General features: G+C 43.3%; 1 pseudogene; it reads right to left on the reverse strand.

The window, feature by feature from the left end:
• Positions 1-243: 243 nt before the first annotated feature.
• Positions 244-17,721, reverse strand: LOC120062904 (annotated as a pseudogene).
• Positions 17,722-18,794: the final 1,073 nt, after the last annotated feature.

An 18,794-nucleotide genomic window follows, 5' to 3' on the forward strand; every position in this document is an offset into this window, starting at 1 on the left:
GCTGTACTTAATGAGTGAGGATAACATTTTGACACCTTAAAAATGAAATGCATATATATTGCCAAAGCTGTATAATTTTAAATACTAGCATAAATTATTGGAGCATTCTTATGGATTTGGCAGAAAGAAAGGTTTTAGAAAGACTACCAGCAAATAATATTTTTAATATTTGATAATATTAGATGTATTGATAATTTTATAATATATTGATATCCCGAATTAAAGCCTCAAAACACATCTGTATCATTCATGTTTTACTTTCCTCCTACAAAGCACCTTACACCATAAAAACCTTACAGCTAAAATGCTAACCAGCGTTATGAGCAACATAACTGCTAGCAGCGTGGCTATGACATCAAAAGAGTGGTAGGTGAATCAGGATATCTTGTAGGACTCTCCTCAGATAAACTGCTCCTTTGTTCCATATCACAAACTTGATCCAGAACATGGCAAAGTCCAGTGGCTTAATGGTTTGGTCCATGTGCAGCCTGGACAGCCTTTGCATATTCTCCCTGTAGGACGACACATAGAGCTCAGCCTTCACTGCCTCCAGGAAGACATCTCTGTCTAAGGTGGCGATATCCACTATCTTAGCCACTCCCTTAGCCCTCATCCTGTTGAGGTTATCAGGCTGGTCGAAGATCAACGGGAGGCTGACTATGGGGACACCTTGGTAGACGGCCTCCTGGACTCCGTTGGTGCCCCAGGAGGTCGTTCTGTGAGAGCCAGTCCACCAGTAAGGTGTTGTTGCACATGGAGGTGGATCTCTTCCCAGCGTGTCTCCAGATGACCTTCTGAGGCAGTTGGGCGAATGCAGTGGTGATGTCCTCAGGGATGTCCTCAGGAAACTGTCCAAACAAGGTGCCTAGGGATATAATGATGACCCCATGGTCCCTGGAGCTCTGGACAAATTCCTCCATGTCCTGGGGAAGCGACATGGAGGGCTTGCACTGGAAGCTGCCCATGTAGACCCCTTTGGCATGGTAGGACTCGGGAAATCAAAGATAAAGTAATTCATTATGAGTCAAATGTCTGCTGCCTGGAAGAACGTCATGTAGTGAACGTCAGTGTCGAAGTGACAAAGTTTAGCTAGGGTTTAGGAGATATGCGATTTGAAAATAAGACATTTTTACCCTCTCAAGAAAAGTAATTTTGTCTGTCAACTTTGCTCCTATTGTTGGGGCATACTTTTGGTCATGTAGTGGATGTGGACACCTGCTCGTCCAACATCTCATTCCAAAATCATGGGCATTAAAATGGAGTTGATCCCCCCTTTGCTGATATAACAGCCTCCACTCTTCTGGGAAGGCTTTCTTCTAGATGTTGGAACATTGCTGCGGGGACTTGCTTCCATTCAGCCACAAGAGCATTAGTGAGGTTGGGCACTGATGTTGGCCGATAAGGCCTTTCTCGCAGTTGACATTCCAATTCATCCCAAAGGTGTTCAATGGCGTTGAGGTCAGAGAATCTGTGCAGGCCAGTGAAGTTATTCAACAAGCCATTTCTGTATGGACCTTGCTTTGTGCACAGGGGCATTGTCATGAGGAAACAGGAAAAAGCCTTCCCCAAACTGTTGCCACAAAGTTGGAAGCACAGAATCATCTAGAATGTTATTGTATGCTGTGGTCGTTAAGATTTCACTTAGTGGCGCAGTGGTAACTTAGTCTCTAGTGATAGCTGTGCCACTAGAGATTCTGGGTTCGAGTCAAGACTCTGTCGCAGCCGGCCGCGACCGGGAGACCCATGGGGCAGCACACAATTGGCCCAGCATCATCCGTGTTAGGGGAGGATTTGGCCAGCAGGGATGTCCTTGTCCCATCGCGCACTAGCGACTCCTGTGGCGGGCTGGGCGCAGTGCACGCTGACACGGTAGCCAGGTGCATGGTGTTTCCTCCGACACATTGGTGCGGCTGGCTTCCGGGTTAAGTGGGCATTGTGTCAAGAAGCAGTGTGGTTTGGATGGGTTGTGTTTCGGAGGACACAGGGCTCTCGACCTTCCCCTCTCCTGAGTCCGTATGTGAGTTGCAGCGATGAGACAAGACTGTAACTACCAATTGGATACCACGAAATTGGGGAGAAAACGTGGTAAAAAACTATATAAATAAAAATGTAAAAAATATTTTACTTCACTGGAACTAAGGGTAACCTAGCCCGAACCATGAAAAACAGCCCCAGACCATTATTCCTCCTCCACCAAACTTTACAGTTGGCACTATGCATTGGGGCAGGTAGCGTTCTCCTGGCATCCTCCAAACCCAGATTTGGCCGTTGGACTGCCAGATGGTGAAGCGTGATTCATCACTCCAGAGAACGCGTTTTCACTGCTCCAGAGTCCAATGGCAGCTTTACACCTGTAACGGATTTCCTCTTCGTCTGAGGAGGAGTAGCAAGGATCGGACCAATGTGCAGCGTGGTAAGTGTCCATAATGAAATATATATATATATATATATATATATTTTTTTCTCCCCTTTTCTCCCCAATTTTTCGTGGTATCCAATCGCTAGTAATTACTATCTTGTCTCATCGCTACAACTCCCGTACGGGCTCGGGAGAGACGAAGGTCGAAAGCCATGCGTCCTCCGAAGCACAACCCAACCAAGCCGCACTGCTTCTTTAACACAGCGCGCCTCCAACCCGGAAGCCAGCCGCACCAATGTGTCGGAGGAAACACCGTGCACCTGGCCCCCTTGGTTAGCGCGCACTGCGCCCGGCCCGCCACAGGAGTCGCTGGAGCGCGATGAGACAAGGATATCCCTACCGGCCAAACCCTCCCTAACCCGGACGACGCTAGCCCAATTGTGCGTCGCCCCACGGACCTCCCGGTCGCGGCCGGCTGCGACAGAGCCTGGGCGCGAACCCAGAGACTCTGGTGGCGCAGTTAGCACTGCGATGCAGTGCCCTAGACCACTGCGCCACCCGGGAGGCCCATAATGAAATATTTAATGAATCAACAGAACACTGAACAAAATAACAAAAGTACAAACAAACAACCGAAACAGTCCCGTATGGTGCAAACACTGACACAGGAAACAACCACCCACAAAACACAATAGAAAACAGGCTACCTAAATATGGCTCCCAATCAGAGACAACGACTGACACCTGCCTCTGATTGAGAACCATACTAGGCCAAACACATAGAAATATAACAACAGAACAAAACATAGAAAACAACATAGAATGCCCACCCCAACTCACGCCCTGACCAACTAAAATAAAGACATAAAAAAGGAACTAAGGTCAGAACGTGACAGTACCCCCCCCAAAGGTGCGGACTCCGGCCGCAAAACCTGAACCTATAGGGGAGGGTCTGGGTGGGCATTTCACCGCGGTGGCGGCTCTGGTGCGGGACGTGGACCCCACTCCACCATAGTCTTGGCCCACTTATGTGGCGCCTTTGGAGCGGCGACCCTCGCCGCCGACCTCAGACTGGGGACCCTTTCAGCGGGCCCCGAATAGACGGGAGACTCCGGCAGCACCGGAGTGAAGGGCGACTCCGGCAGCGCCGGAGTGACGGGCAGCTCCTGACTGACGGGCGGCTCAGGCAGCTCCTGACTGACAGGCGGCTCAGGCAGCTCCTGACTGACGGGCGGCTCTGGCTGCTCTGGACAGGAGGGAGACTCTGGCTGCTCCGGACAGGAGGGAGACTCTGGCTGCTCCGGACAGGAGGGAGACTCTGGCTGCTCCGGACAGGAGGGAGACTCTGGCTGCTCCGGACAGGAGGGAGACTCTGGAGGCTCCGGACTAGAGGGCGTCGTTGGAGGCTCCGGACTGACGTCCTTCGTTGGAGGCCTCATGCCATGGATCCTCACCGGAGGTTTCGTGCCATGAATCCTCACTGGAGGCTTCGTGCCATGGATTATCACTGGAGGCTTCTTGCCATGGATTATCACTGGATTGGAGAGACACACAGAAGGCCTGGCTCTGGGAGAAGGCACAGGACTCACCAGGCTGGGGAGACATGCAGGAGGGTTAGTGCTTAGCACAGACACAGAACTCACCAGGCTGGGGAGACATGCAGGAGGCCTTGTCCTTGGCCGAGGCACCGGATGCACTGGACCGTGGAGGCGCACTGGCGGTCTCGAGCGCAGAGCTAGCACCACTCTTCCTGGCTGGATCCCCCCTGTAGCCCGGCAAGTGCGGAGAGTTGGAACAGGCCGCACTGGGCTGTGCTGGCAAACTGGAGACACCGTGCGTAGGGCTGGTGCAGTATACCCCGGGCCGAGGAGACGCACTGGAGACCAGACGCGCTGAGCCGGCATCATCCCTCCTGGCTCGATGCCCACTCTAGCCCGGCCGATTCGAGGAGCTGTGATGTAGCGCACCGGGCTATGCGCGCGCACTGGGGACATCGTGCGCTCCCCCGCATAACACGGTGCCTGCCCAGTCACTCTCTCGCCACGGTAAGCACGGGGAGTTGGCTCAGGTCTCCTACCTGAGTCCGCCAATCTACCCGTGTTCCCCCCCCAAAAAATTCTGGGGCTGCCTCTCGTGCCCGTTACCTCGCGCCAATTCCTCGTAGTGGCGCCGCTCCGCTCTAGATGCCTCTAGCTCCTCTTTCGGACGCCGATACTCCCCCGGCTGTGCCCAGGGTCCTTTGCCGTCCAAAATGTCCTCCCATGTCCAGGAGTCCAGAACCCTCTGCTCCTGGTTACCACGCTGCTTGGTCCTTTTCTGGTGGGTGGTTCTGTAACGGATTTCCTCTTCGTCTGAGGAGGAGTAGCAAGGATCGGACCAATGTGCAGCGTGGTAAGTGTCCATAATGAAATATAAGTCAACAGAACACTGAACAAAATAACAAAAGTACAAACAAACAACCGAAACAGTCCCGTATGGTGCAAACACTGACACAGGAAACAACCACCCACAAAACACAATAGAAAACAGGCTACCTAAATATGGCTCCCAATCAGAGACAACGACTGACACCTGCCTCTGATTGAGAACCATACTAGGCCAAACACATAGAAATATAACAACAGAACAAAACATAGAAAACAACATAGAATGCCCACCCCAACTCACGCCCTGACCAACTAAAATAAAGACATAAAAAAGGAACTAAGGTCAGAACGTGACAACACCACTCCAGCCGATGCTTGGGATTGCGCATGGTGATCTTAGGCCTGTGTGCAGATTCTTGGCCATTGAAACCCATTTCATGAAGCTCCCGACGAACAGTTATTTTGCTGGTTGCTTCCAGAGGCCGTTTGGAACTCGGTAGTGAGTTGCAACCGAGGACAGACGATTTTTACGCTCTACGCGCTTCAGCACTCGGTTGTTCCATTCTGAGAGCTTGTGTGGCCTACCACTTCACGGCTGAGCCGTTGTTGCTCCTAGACGTTTCTACTTCACAGTAACAGCACTTACAGTTGACTGGCGTAGCTCTAGCAGGGCAGAAATTTGATGAACTGACTTGTTGATAAGGGGGTATCCTATGACGGTGCCACGTTGAAAGTCACTGAGCTCTTCCGTAAGGCCATTCTACTGCTTGTCTATGGAGATTGCATGGTTGTGTGATCGATTTTAAACACCTGTCAGCAACAGGTCTGTCTGAAAGGATGGAAGTTCAATACATAGCTAGATGTAGAAGGCTAATGTTAACTAGCTCACGTTGCCCATGAAAGGAAGTTAGGCTAGCGAGCAAGCATTTTAGCCAGGTAGCCTAGGACAAATTTTTTTTTAAACTTGCACTCTATGACAGAGTGATAGACCGTTTTGTCGACAGGATGATGTCATTGGCATTTCTCTACCAGTAGGGTGTCAACATGTTTGTTCTACTTGCATGAACGCACGCACACACAGACACAAATCAGAACCATGGACAGCCATATCAAATTTAGCTTAGGTAAATTGGACACAATTGTTTTGGTATCTTTTATTTGTCACTGTATTACACTAAGCATAGGTGATTTGATGATGTTGAAATGTTGGTTGAAATTGTGCTGGAATAGTGAGATGTTAATTAAAACATCAAGATGCCCCAAAAGGTGAAAACAAAACAAACGTTTCAGCCTCAGGCCATCATCAGTGTAAATCATTGGCACACACACCTGGCTTGAAGGATAATTGCACACTATGAGGTTGGAATAATACTGTAAAAATTATGATAATGCCCTTTTAGCGTAATAGGCGGTCTGTTTGTTTGAACAGACCGCCTGAAATCTCTGCCCGTTTTGGTAGGTTGGAATTTTGGCCTGCCTGGTGACATCACCAAGCGGTAAAATAGTTAATAGACCATTAAGAAAAAGAGTTCCAAACCTCTCTGCCAGTGCCAATAACAGCTAGTTTTCAGTTTTACCCTCCCCACTCAGACAACTGTTAAAGTGGAATTACACAAAAAATATAAATGTGTTAGTTTTCTTCCAGACGTAAAAATAATGGCCTGATGTGATTTAAGCATTAACATGGACTCACAACATCCAATTGTGTTGTTTCTCTATGAACAATTGTACTTTTGAGAGTGAAAAACAAACACAATCTAAAACCAGATACATTAAACTGTGTAAACATAATTTGGGAAACATGTCAAATATAATTTGTGGAGAAAATCTGAGATTTCATAGGGCCCCTCTTAGAGTTGTTTATTAACAATTATTTCACCAGGTATACTGACAGAAACGTGCACTTCACTTCTTTCTCTTGTACACTAAGGACCCGGAGAAGAGTTGCAGGGATGAGAAGAGAAGAACGGGCCTATTTGAAAGCAATAAAAAAAATTGTAGCTCACAACATGTTTCATTTGTTAAAAGTAGCTCTCGTGCTTGAAAAGGTTGGAGACCCCTGATGTAAAGTAACAACCTCCAATTATTATTATTTTTCATAATATATACAACTAAAGTATTTATATCAGCTCCATCAGACACCAAAAGGTATTTCATTTTTACAATTATTATCCAAGTGTTTAAAGGCCTTGATTGTTTAATTCGAACATTATATTATTCAAACATGTAATACAAATCTCCAAACTTATTTTTCTTATTTTGTTAGCATTTTAGCATGTTTTTCTATATTTAGAACATAAAACAACATTTAAAAAGCAAACATTATCCCTTAGGTCTAGAACAACAAATACCTAAATTGTTTAAGCATATGTTGTGTAACAGTAATTACAATATTGTTTCTGAATACTGACAAAAAAATATATCTTAAGGGAGTTAGCCATCAATGAGAGAGTTGACAACCGATTCTCAAAACATACAGTACATGTACATATTTTTGCCTCTAAAAATAGTTCAATAAAACCTTTGTAAAATACAGAAAATGATTTGTTTGAAAATCCCCAATAAAAACATGGTGTATGACGTGTTTACAGTATATGCTATCTGGGGCCCTGACCTCCGGGGGACTCCAGAGTCTGTCAGGGGACCATTCAAGGCTATTCGCAAACAAATCAGTGTTGCTGGGACTTGTAATAACCCATTATTGTTACTGCATGATGAAATTGTCTTGCCTAACAGTCAGATCTCCATCCAATCTTTTCATTATTTTAGCAGCAGTGTGTTAGAACTGTGGAGAGCTGCAACATGATGTCAATGTACACTGTCTTCAGTTTCATCCCTTGCTTCCTCCATATTTGCACATTTGCACTTCTATTTGCACTTCAGATGACCTTAGCCACATGCAGACAATAGGCCTACTCAGAACACTAGGCCAAAGGGGTGTTCCAATCTAACAAGCATGCCAGACAACCTAAGAGCAGCTACTTCACCACTAGAGAGAGTGAGTAACAGAAGAGAGTGGGCTGTCAGTGCAGTGTGGGTTGGTAATGTTGGGCAGAAAGGAGACAAAAAGAAAGTCGACCAGACAGACAAATAGACAGGAGGGAGGGCGGACACTGACAGGCTGGTGAGTACAGTGTGATGGGTGGATGGCTGCAGTAGGTGTGTAGATTCTCATGTGTATAACATACAGGCAGAGAGATAGGGAAAGGAAACAGGCAGACACAGGGAGGAAGCTGGGCTGAAGCATAAAAACAGAGGAGATTGATTTCCAGAGCGTTTGCACCTGCCATTTTCAGAAGGGAATAAAATACACAACACAAAGCTAGAACCATGAAACTGTCTTCAATTTTAAGACTTTATACACTTTAACATGTTGTTATAAAACTCCTATAGGTTTTACTACCTCTGGTAAATAACAGGTGCTAGCACTGTATACATACGTGCAAGCTGTACACACACACACAAATGCTCAGTAAATCTGACCCTGGCCCTTGTACAGTGCCTTCAGAAAGTGTTCATACCCCTTGACTTATTCAACATTTTGTTGTGTTACAGCCTGAATTCAAGATGAATTCAATATATTTTTCCTCACCCATCTACACACAATACCCAATAATGACAAATTGAAAACATGTTTTTAGAAATTTGTGAAAATATATAGAAAATATAATACAGAAATATCTAATTTACATAAGTATTCACATAACTATTCACACACTCAATATTTTGTAGAAGCACCTTTGGCAGCAATTACAGCTGTGAGTATTTCTGGATAAGTCTCCAAGAGCTTTCCACACCTGGAATGTGCAGCATTTGCACATTATTAATTTAAAAATTCTTCAAGCATTGTCAAATTGGCTAAACAACCATTTTCATATCTTGCCATAGATCTGTAACTGTAACCTGGCCACTCAGGAACATTCACTGTCTTCTTGGTAAGCAACTACAGTGTAGATTTGACCTCGTGTTTTAGGTTATTGTCCTGCTGAAAAGTGAATTAATTTCCCATTGTCTGGTGGAAAGCAGACTGAACCAGGTTTTCATCTAGGATTTTTCCTGTGCTTAGCTCGATTCAGTTTATTTTTTACCCTGAAAAACTCCCCAGTCCTTAACAAATACAAGCATACCCATAACATGATGCAGCCACCGCTATGCTTGAAAATATGGAGAATGGTACTCAGTAATGTGTTGTATTGTATTGTATTTGCTCCAAACATAACACTTTGTATTCAGGACAAAAAGTTAATGGCTTTGCTAAATTTGCAGTATTATTTTATTGCCTTGTTGCAAACAGGATGCATGTTTTGGAATATTTTTATTTTGTACAGGTTTCCTTCTTTTCACTCTGTCAATTAGGTTATTATTGTGGAGTAAATACAATGTTGATCCATCCTCAGTTTTCTTCTATCCCAGCCATTAAATTCTGTAACTGTTTTAAAGTCACCATTGGCTTCATGGTGAAATCAATGAGGTTTCCTTCTTCTCCGGCAACTGAATTAGGAAGGACGCCTGTATCTTTGTAGTGACTGGGTGTATTGATACACCATCCAAAGTGTAATTAATAACTTCACCATGCTCAAAGGGATATTCACTGTCTTTTTCTTTTTTTTACCCATCTACCAATAAGTGCTCTTCTTCGCGAGGCATTGGAAAACCTCCCTGGTCTTTGTGGTTGAATCTGTGTTTGAAATTCACAGCTCGGCTGAGGGACCTTACAGATAATTGTATGTGTGGGGTACAAAGATGAGGTAGTCATTCAAAAATCATATTAAACACTATTATTGCAAAGAGAGTGAGTCCATGCAACCAATTATGTGACTTGTTAAGCACATTTTTACTCCTGAACTTATTTAGGTTTGCCATAAGTAAGGAGTTTAATACTTATTGACTCAAGACATTTCAGCTTAATTTTTTTTATTAATTTGTTTAAAAAAAATCCACTTTGACATTATGGGGTCTGTGTTTAGGCCAGTGACAAAGCATCTCAATTTAATACATTATACATTCAGGCTGTAACACTATTTTTGTGGAAAAAGTCAAGAGGTGAGATTACTTTCTGAAGGCACTTGCCAGTCATGCAAAAAATTTGATTTAGCATGACAGGCAATCCATGTCTCTGCCTTTGCCTCTGGCTGGAAGCTCCCAGGTTGCTCATCCATATTGATATGCCACAACAATCAGACAAATTTGGTAGACACTGGAGCTTGTTCAACATTGTAGCCAGGTCAAGACTGACTGATCTACAAATCACCTTGCATAATAAATAAATACTCATTATTATTTGTAGTTCAGTTACTCAGTCATACTTCACACACAGTGCATCACAGATTTGATCTGCTTGAACACACCTACAGACTGTGCTGTCCTGCATTGAGAGCAAATATTCCTTGATTAAGTATTTTGCCAGAGGTCGGCGCTTATTACAGCAGAAAGTCTGATATTTGGTTCAGGTCAAGTGGCCATCGTGTGCTCATCATGCAAGGGAATCCCAGGTGTTCCATCAACAGCTGTTCAAGAGGGTCCTTTAAATCAGAAATGAAGTAAATGAACAGATACATTACAATATGACATGGGCTATTAGATAAACACAAAGCTATCCCACTCTACCACTGCATTTTCTAGTGTGTTAGCAAGTTTCTAAATGAGTTACCCCTGTGAACATTTGGCAATGCATTCTATATGTGTGTGTGTGGTAGCAGAATTTGGGGTGAGCTGTTGTAACTTCTGTGTTGGACTGTGATATTATGCCTTTCACAGACTCCAGGGAAGGCTGCTCCCTAACACGAGGCCATTGTGTTCCGGAACTGTTGATTCTATTGAAAGAACTGTTGTGTAACAACATGATTGTATTATTACCTCCCAATATATAAGGGACATGTAACCATTTCTTCCTAGAGTTCGTCCCTGTGAAATCAGAGATGGATCTCCCCTGCAGCTGCTTGTATTAACGATTATTCTATTATATCATTAAATGGTCTCTGCCTTAATCTTTGGATCGAATTTTCCACAACATGTGGGAGTATGAGGCTCCCTCTTTCAGGATCTCACCATCCAACAAGTGTACAGTAACTTATGTACTTGGGCAACTGTTCTGGTCATAGATGGGTTGCTATAGTGATATCATCACCCACATGGTTTTTCACACACACACACACACACACACACACACACACACACACACACACACACACACACACACACACACACACACACACACACACACACACACACACACACACACACACACACACACACACACACACACACACACACACAACATTCTCCATCTATTCTACATTCCTCAATGTTTTTGTAGGATAATGAATGCCCTTCAACACAGGAGGGAAAAATGCATATTGTTAAATGACAAATGTTAAATAATTTAAAAGCTAAATCTGCATATGGATTAGTTATGGCCACTCCTGAAGTATCATTCCATTACTCACACGGTGATGTTTTGCAGATAAGCAATTGAAAAATCTCTGAAGCCAGTGCTATCTTTAAGTGGTCATTTCCATTGTGGAAAAAGTATTTTCATGTAAATGTCACGCCCTGACCTGAGATATCTCTGTTTTCTTTATATTTTGGTTAGGTCAGCGTGTGACTAGGGTGGATTATGCTAGTTTTTGTATTGTCTAGAGGTTTTGTATTGTCTAGGGTTTTTGTATGTCTAAGATTTTGTAGGTCTAGGCATTTGTATGTTTATGGTGGCCTGATATGGTTCCCAATCAGAGGCAGCTGTTTATCGTTGTCTCGGATTGGGGATCATATTTAGGTAGCCCTTTCCCCTTTGGTGTTTGTGGGTTCTTGTTCTATGTTTAGTTGCCTGTCTGCACTATTCATATTCGCTTCGCGGTTCGTTTTGTTGTTTTGTTAGTTTGTTCAGTGTTCAGTGTTCATTCTTTAAATAAATAGAATGTACGCATACAACGCTGCGCCTTGGTCCGATTCATACGACGAACGTGACAATAAAAGTCTTCTGCGTGACGTAAAGTAAAGATATGCACACACCTCCGCACCTAGTCACAGGAGTCTAATACAGTTAGAGAGTAAAAAAAGAAATGATTGAGCCCACTCATTTTACTTCCACTGCTCCTTTCAGTCAACTGTTATGGTGAAATGACGATGTATGTAAATGACATTTTTCATTACATAAATCAAACAAAGTCTTCAGTGTTTAATCCACTGGTAGAAGGCACAACCACAAATGCTTCTTGGGGAAGAGAAAATGAAGGTAGAATGTTCTCAAGAGATAACTACTTCGCCTCCAGTTCAACCACACACACACACACACACACACACACACACACACACACACACACACACACACACACACACACACACACACACACACACACACACACACACACACACACACACACACACACACACACACACACACACACACACACACACACACACACTGGTTTCCAGGCTTACATGAGAGAATGACTCATAAGGTAATGTGCTGTGTAGGAGTTTCAAACATGTGCCTCATTAAAGGTGAGATAGGTGACCCAGCTAGCACATTTGGTTCCTTGGAAGATGTGGGAATATATGTTTTTGGTTTAACATTGGTTGTGGGAACGAAGCCAAATGTTTCCTGACCGGTAAAACTGAACGTTTTATTAAACGTTCTGAGAAGAGAAGTGAAAATTTTGCCTGTTCTGTGAATGTTTAGTTTTAGGTTGCAGGGAGGTTCTGAGAACGTTGAACTCTGGTTCCATTAAAGTTTTCTTGTCAGGTTTTATTAATGCTCTGAGAACAGAAATAATAGGTTATTTGGAGGTTTTTTAATAACTTCCTAAGAACTCACACAGAATGTTTCAATATGACTTTTAACCTTTCTAGCCCAGGGGTTCCGCTAGCGAAACACCCACAACATTCCGCTGAAAAGGCAGCGCGCGAAATTCAAAAATATTTTTTTGAAATATGCAACTTTCACACATTAACAAGTCCAATACAGCAAATGAAAGATAAACGTCTTGTTAATCTACTCATCGTGTCCGATTTTTTAAATGTTTTACAGCGAAAACACAACATATATTTATGTTAGATCACCACCAAATCCAAAAAACACACAGCCATTTTTCCCAGCCAAAGATAGAGTCACAAAAGCAGAAAAAGAGACAAAATTAATCACTAACCTTTGATAATCTTCATCAGATGACACATCATGTTACACAATACATAATGTGCATATTTATATCCACAAATCTCGGTTTACATTGGCGCCATGTTCAGAAATGCCTCCAAAATATCCGGAGTAATTACAGAGAGCCACGTCAAATAACAGAAATACTCATCATAAACTTTGATGAAAGATACATGTTTTACATATAATTAAAGATACACTTGTTCTTAATGCAACCGCTGTGGCAGATTTTTTTTTAACTTTACGGAAAAAGCAAACCATGCAATAATCTGAGACGGCGCTCAGAAATACACAACATTTCTCTGCCATGTTGGAGTCAACAGAAATACAAAATTACATCATAAATATTCCCTTACCTTTGATGATCTTTCATCAGAATGCAGTGCCAGGAATCCTAGTTCCACAATAAATTGTTGTTTTGTTCGATAATGTCCATTACTAGTGTCCAATTAGCTACTTTTGCTAGCACGATTAGTTCACATGTCCAAACGCTGGTGCCGGTCCAGGCGAACTCGGACGAAAACTTCAAAAAGTTATATTCCAGGTCGAATAAACTGGTCAAATTAAGTAGAGAATCAATCTTCAGTTTGTTATCATATATATCCAATAACGTTCCCAACCGGAGCATTTATTTTTGTCTACAGAGTAATGGAACGCATGGCCATATCATGACTAGTGCGCGTGACCAGGATCTAGCATTCTGCCACACCACTGACTCAAATAGCTGCCATCCGGCCCCACATCACACTAGAGGCTTCATTCCACGTTATACTGACTGTTGACATCTAGTGGAAGGCGTAGGAAGTGAGAACAGATTCATATCTCACTGCGATGTTTATAGACGATGAGTTTAACATCAACCAGCCCCAGAATTTCCACTTCCTGTTTGGAAGTTTGCCTGCCATATGAGTTCTGTTATACTCACAGACATAATTCAAACAGTTTTAGAAACTTCAGAGTGTTTTCTATCCAATAGTAATAATAATATGCATATATTAGCATCTGGGACAGAGTAGGAGGCAGTTCACTATGGGCACGCGATTCATCCAAAGTGAAAATGCTGCCCCCTATCCCTAAAAGGTTTTAATAACACTATCAACTTTTTTGAACTTGTGGAAACTAATTTCCTTAGGCATTAATCATGCAAACATGTCTTTTTTATTGTGACATGGCATCAGTGAGATTCAAACCTATAATATTTTGTTTTCTATCCATGGAAATGGTCCACTGCACCACCAGGATGGAGGACGCATGCTATGGTTTTTTACAGATACAAAGCTGTTCATTTTAGTCTGTTTTAGTCAAGACCCCATTTCAAAGGAAACAAGCACTCATTAAGATCAGGTGTGGCCAATTAATGGGTGTGGCCAACACATCTGAACAGACTTAACAAGATAGAGCATAGAGAGAGTTTTGTTGGTTCTGAGAACGAAATGTAAATGTTTTTAAATAACATTCTTGGAATGTTCTCTTAACGTTACTAAAGTTTTATTGTGGTTTTTATGGAAAGTTTTTAAAATAACATTCTTAGAATGTTCTCTGAACGCTAAAGTTTTATTGTGGTACATAAAGTTTTCTTAACGTTCTCGGAACATAACTTTAAATAGAACCATGACAAAACCTGTAGAAAACGTTATGCTGAAATACTGAAATTCCCTCAGATGCACATTGTTTCTTAACTTTCTCTGAACTATTTGAGAACATTCCCAATGTCAAACAAGTGTTAGAATGTTCCTAGAATATTACCAACATTTAAATTAAATATAACCATGTTTGAACTTTTAAGAAACGTTCCGTTAAAGTAAGAAAATATCAAGAAAATAATGGGTTTTTTTTCAAGTTCCTTAAATGTGCTGAGATAGTTGCTTGGCTTTGGAACAATCTTTCACCATTCCCAGAAAGTTGTGGGAAGGTTGTATGCAAAATATATGTTTTTTAGAACATTATGTGCTAGCTGGGGAGAGGGCTCTGTTAAGATCCTGCTGTGCTGTGCTACATGGCACAGTGTGGGGGAGAGACAGCAAGTACTGCTAACACCCAATGCCCTGACGATAGCATGGAGACCAGCCTGCCAGCCACAGCTTCACCATGTGCAGACTGAGGAAAAGACCCTACAGACCACAGAGATTTGTGTTCTAACTCATAATGAGAATGTTACGGTAATGATGCTAAAATGCCTACTAGTGTGAACTTGTGAACTCTACAAATGGATGAGGACTTTGATTCAGCAGCACCTGAGAGATCAATCAAAGATGATCTCCTGTGATTCTGAGCTCCAGATGATTTCAGAGGTTTTCTCTTGATCACAAATTAAGTGGCTCAAAACAAAACTGTAAAGGCTTTTATTTATTCTCCAGTACCTAATATGATCAGAGGCTTAAATGCTCACTGGCCTTCGAAGCCCTGTTCTGTAATATTGGCAGACGGTGAGCTGTATTGAAATTGTCTAGCCTCCAGGAACACTGCATTAAAGCCTTATACCTGCCTGGAGGCGTCTGAGTCCAGCTGTTTCCTGTTCCTTCCAGAGGCAACGTGACATGAGACACAGAGGAGAGGGACAGGACACAATGTTCCTGAAGGCCCCTCTGGATACTGATGGGGACTGAAGTGACTGAGGTTAACGCTAATGCTCAAGCACTATTCTTTGAAATGGGATCATTACGGCCACGTAGAAGCGCTTGATAAATCTTTAGAGGGTGTTTCAAGGATTTCAATAGTACATTTAAATAGTTGTTGTCTGTTCAGTGTGACATGTTTAATGAGATGAATACAAACTGCCTGATTATATCTGTAATATCACAATTTTACCTTTCTGCCCATTTAGTGCAGCAGCAGCACTATAATAATGATTTATTTATTTTATATAGCGCTTTTCATTACAAGTAGAATCTCAAAGAAAGCTTATGTATTTTTTATGTAGGGATCTGGCAGTTCTTGTGTGTTGGTCTTCCAAAACTTCAGCTGACAGGCAGTTGGGAAAAGTACAGTCGTGGCCAAAGGTTTTGAGAATGACACAAATATTCATTTTCACAAAGTCTGCTGCCTCAGTTTGTATGATGGCAATTTGCATATACTCTAGAATGTTATGAAGAGTGACCAGATGAATTGCAATTAATTGCAAAGTCCCTCTTTGCCATGCAAATGAACTGAATCCCCCAAAAACATTTCCACTGCATTTCAGCCCTGCCACAAAAGGATCAGCTGAAATCATGTCAGTGATTCTCTCGTTAACACAGGTGTGAGTGTTGACGAGCACAAGGCTGGATATCACTCTATCATGCTGATTGAGTTCGAATAACAGACTGGAAGCATCAAAAGGAGGGTGGTGCTTGGAATCATTGTTCTTCCTCTGTCAACCATGGTTACCTGCAAGGAAACACGTGCCGTCATCATTGCTTTGCACAGAAAGGGCTTCACAGGCAAGGGTATTGCTGCCAGTAAGATTGCGCCTAAATCAACCATTTATCGGATCATCAAGAACTTCAAGGAGAGCGGTTCAATTGTTGTGAAGAAGGCTTCAGGGCGCTCAAGAAAGTCCAGCAAGCGCCAGGACCATCTCCTAAAGTTGATTCAACTGCGGGATTGGGGCACCATCAGTACAGAGCTTGCTCAGGAATGGCAGCAGGCAGGTGTGAGTGCATCTGCACGGACAGTGAGGTGAAGACTTTTGGAGGATGGCCTGGTGTCAAGAAGGGCAGCAAAGATGCCACTTCTCTCCAGGGAAAACATCAGGGACAGACTGATATTCTGCAAAAGGTACAGGGATTGGACAGCTGAGGACTGGGGTAAAGTCATTTTCTCTGATGAATCCCCTTTCCGATTGTTTGGGGCAACCGGAAAAAAGCTTGTCCGGAGAAGACAAGGAGAGCGCTACCATCAGTCCTGTGTCATGCCAACAGTAAAGCATCCTGAGACCATTCATGTGTGGGATTGCTTCTCAGCCAAGGGAGTGGGCTCACTCACAATTTTGCCTAAGAACACAGCCATGAATAAAGAATGGTACCAACACATCCTCCGAGAGCAACTTCTTCCAACCATCCAGGAACAGTTTGGTGACGAACAATGCCTTTTCCAGCATGATGGAGCACCTTGCCATAAGGCAAAAGTGATAACTAATTGGCTCGGGGAACAAAACATTGATATTTTGGGTCCATGGCCAGGAAACTCCCCAGACCTTAATCCCATTGAGAACTTGTGGTCAATCCACAAAAACCCACAAATTCTGACAAACTCCAAGCATTGATTATGCAAGAATGGGCTGCCATCAGTCAGGATGTGGTCCAGAAGTTAATTGACAGCATGCCAGGGCGGACTGCAGAGATCTTGAAAAAGAAGGGTCACCACTGCAAATATTGACTCTTTGCATCAACTTCATGTAATTGTCAATAAAAGCCTTTGACACTTATGAAATGCTTGTAATTATACTTCAGTATTCCATAGTAACATCTACAACAGACATGAATAGAATATGTGTCACCAGTCACCACCAATCTGGTTTAATTGAAAGTTAATGCAACTTGCGATTGAAAGTTAATGAAAATCAAAGATTCCCATCTCTACAAAGTGCTTTAAACTACAGATACCTCTCCCTCTCTCTCAGAACACATTTTAGTTCTGGTGATTGTTATCATGGTATCTAATGGCTGAGTTGATCAGCAAGCTGTTCACCTGCCACAAACCTACTGAAGTCACCTTTAGGCAACATAAATATCCCAGGTCATAGCCATGGTTGGTCATGTTGAGGAGTTTGATGTGGAGACATGTTAAGAACATCTGAAGGTACCACTTAATGTGAGGTCTATCAGGCCTCCCGAGTGGCGCAGAGGACTAAGGCGCTGCATCGCAGCGCTATAGGCTTCACTACAGATCCGGGTTCGATCCCGGGCTGTGTTGCAGCCTTGCGTGACCGGGAGACCCATGAGGCAGCGCACAATTGGCCCAGCGTCGTCTGGGTTAGGGGAGGGTTTGGCCGGCTGGCATGTCCTTGTCCCATCGCGCTCTAGCAACTCCTGTGGCGGGCTGGGTGCATGGTCGCCAGTTGGATGGTGTTTCCTCTGACACATTGGTGCGGCTGGCTTCCGGGTTAAGTGAGCAGTGTGTCAAGAAGCAGTGTGGCTTGGCTGGGCTGTGTTTCGGAGGACGCATGGCTCTCGACCTTCGCCTCACCTGAGTCCGTACAGAAGTTGCAGTGATGGTACAAGACTGTAACTACCAACTGGATACCATGAAATTGGGGAGTGAAAGGGGTAAAACAAATATATATATATTTTAATCCATTAGTCCATCCCTATGGAGACCCTTGAATCGATTCTGTATGTCAAGGGTGCTTCACATTAACATATTAAACGCTCAAACATGTCTAGTATTCTGTGCTTTATGCAAGTGTAATGGAGCAGAGTCATCATGCAGCTGAGTTGGTGATGATGGGTGCAGTGTGGGTGTTCAGAGGTGACGAAAATCTTTATTAAGACACAACGTGACTGGCCCTCTTTTGCGCATTGTCCGTAAGATTCTATGTAAAATCAAAACATCTCGCTTTTCCTGCCATGTGTGCTTTCCAATCACGTCAGCTCATAGATGGGAGTGGTATGATGATGACTCAGTCATTTGACTCACAGATTTGGATGTGATTAATTATGCATACCCGAGTACAGTAAGTAATGCATCTGTGGAACATAGAATATCCGAACACTCCCTTTCAAATGGGCCCATGCTAACTAACAGGCCTGGGCCTATTTATTGTGCATGATACCATATCACTGGGCAGGTTGGCATTTATTGTCATTAATCCTGCCCTGGAGGCAACTCTGCAGAGTGGTCACTAGCTGGCACAGCCACAAAGTCATAACATCTGATTTTAAACCTAACCCTAACCTTAAAAACGTCCTCCAGTGATTTTTTAAAATGTTCCTGT

Source organism: Salvelinus namaycush, chromosome 18, assembly GCF_016432855.1.
Source record: "Salvelinus namaycush isolate Seneca chromosome 18, SaNama_1.0, whole genome shotgun sequence".
Taxonomy (NCBI): domain Eukaryota; kingdom Metazoa; phylum Chordata; class Actinopteri; order Salmoniformes; family Salmonidae; genus Salvelinus; species Salvelinus namaycush.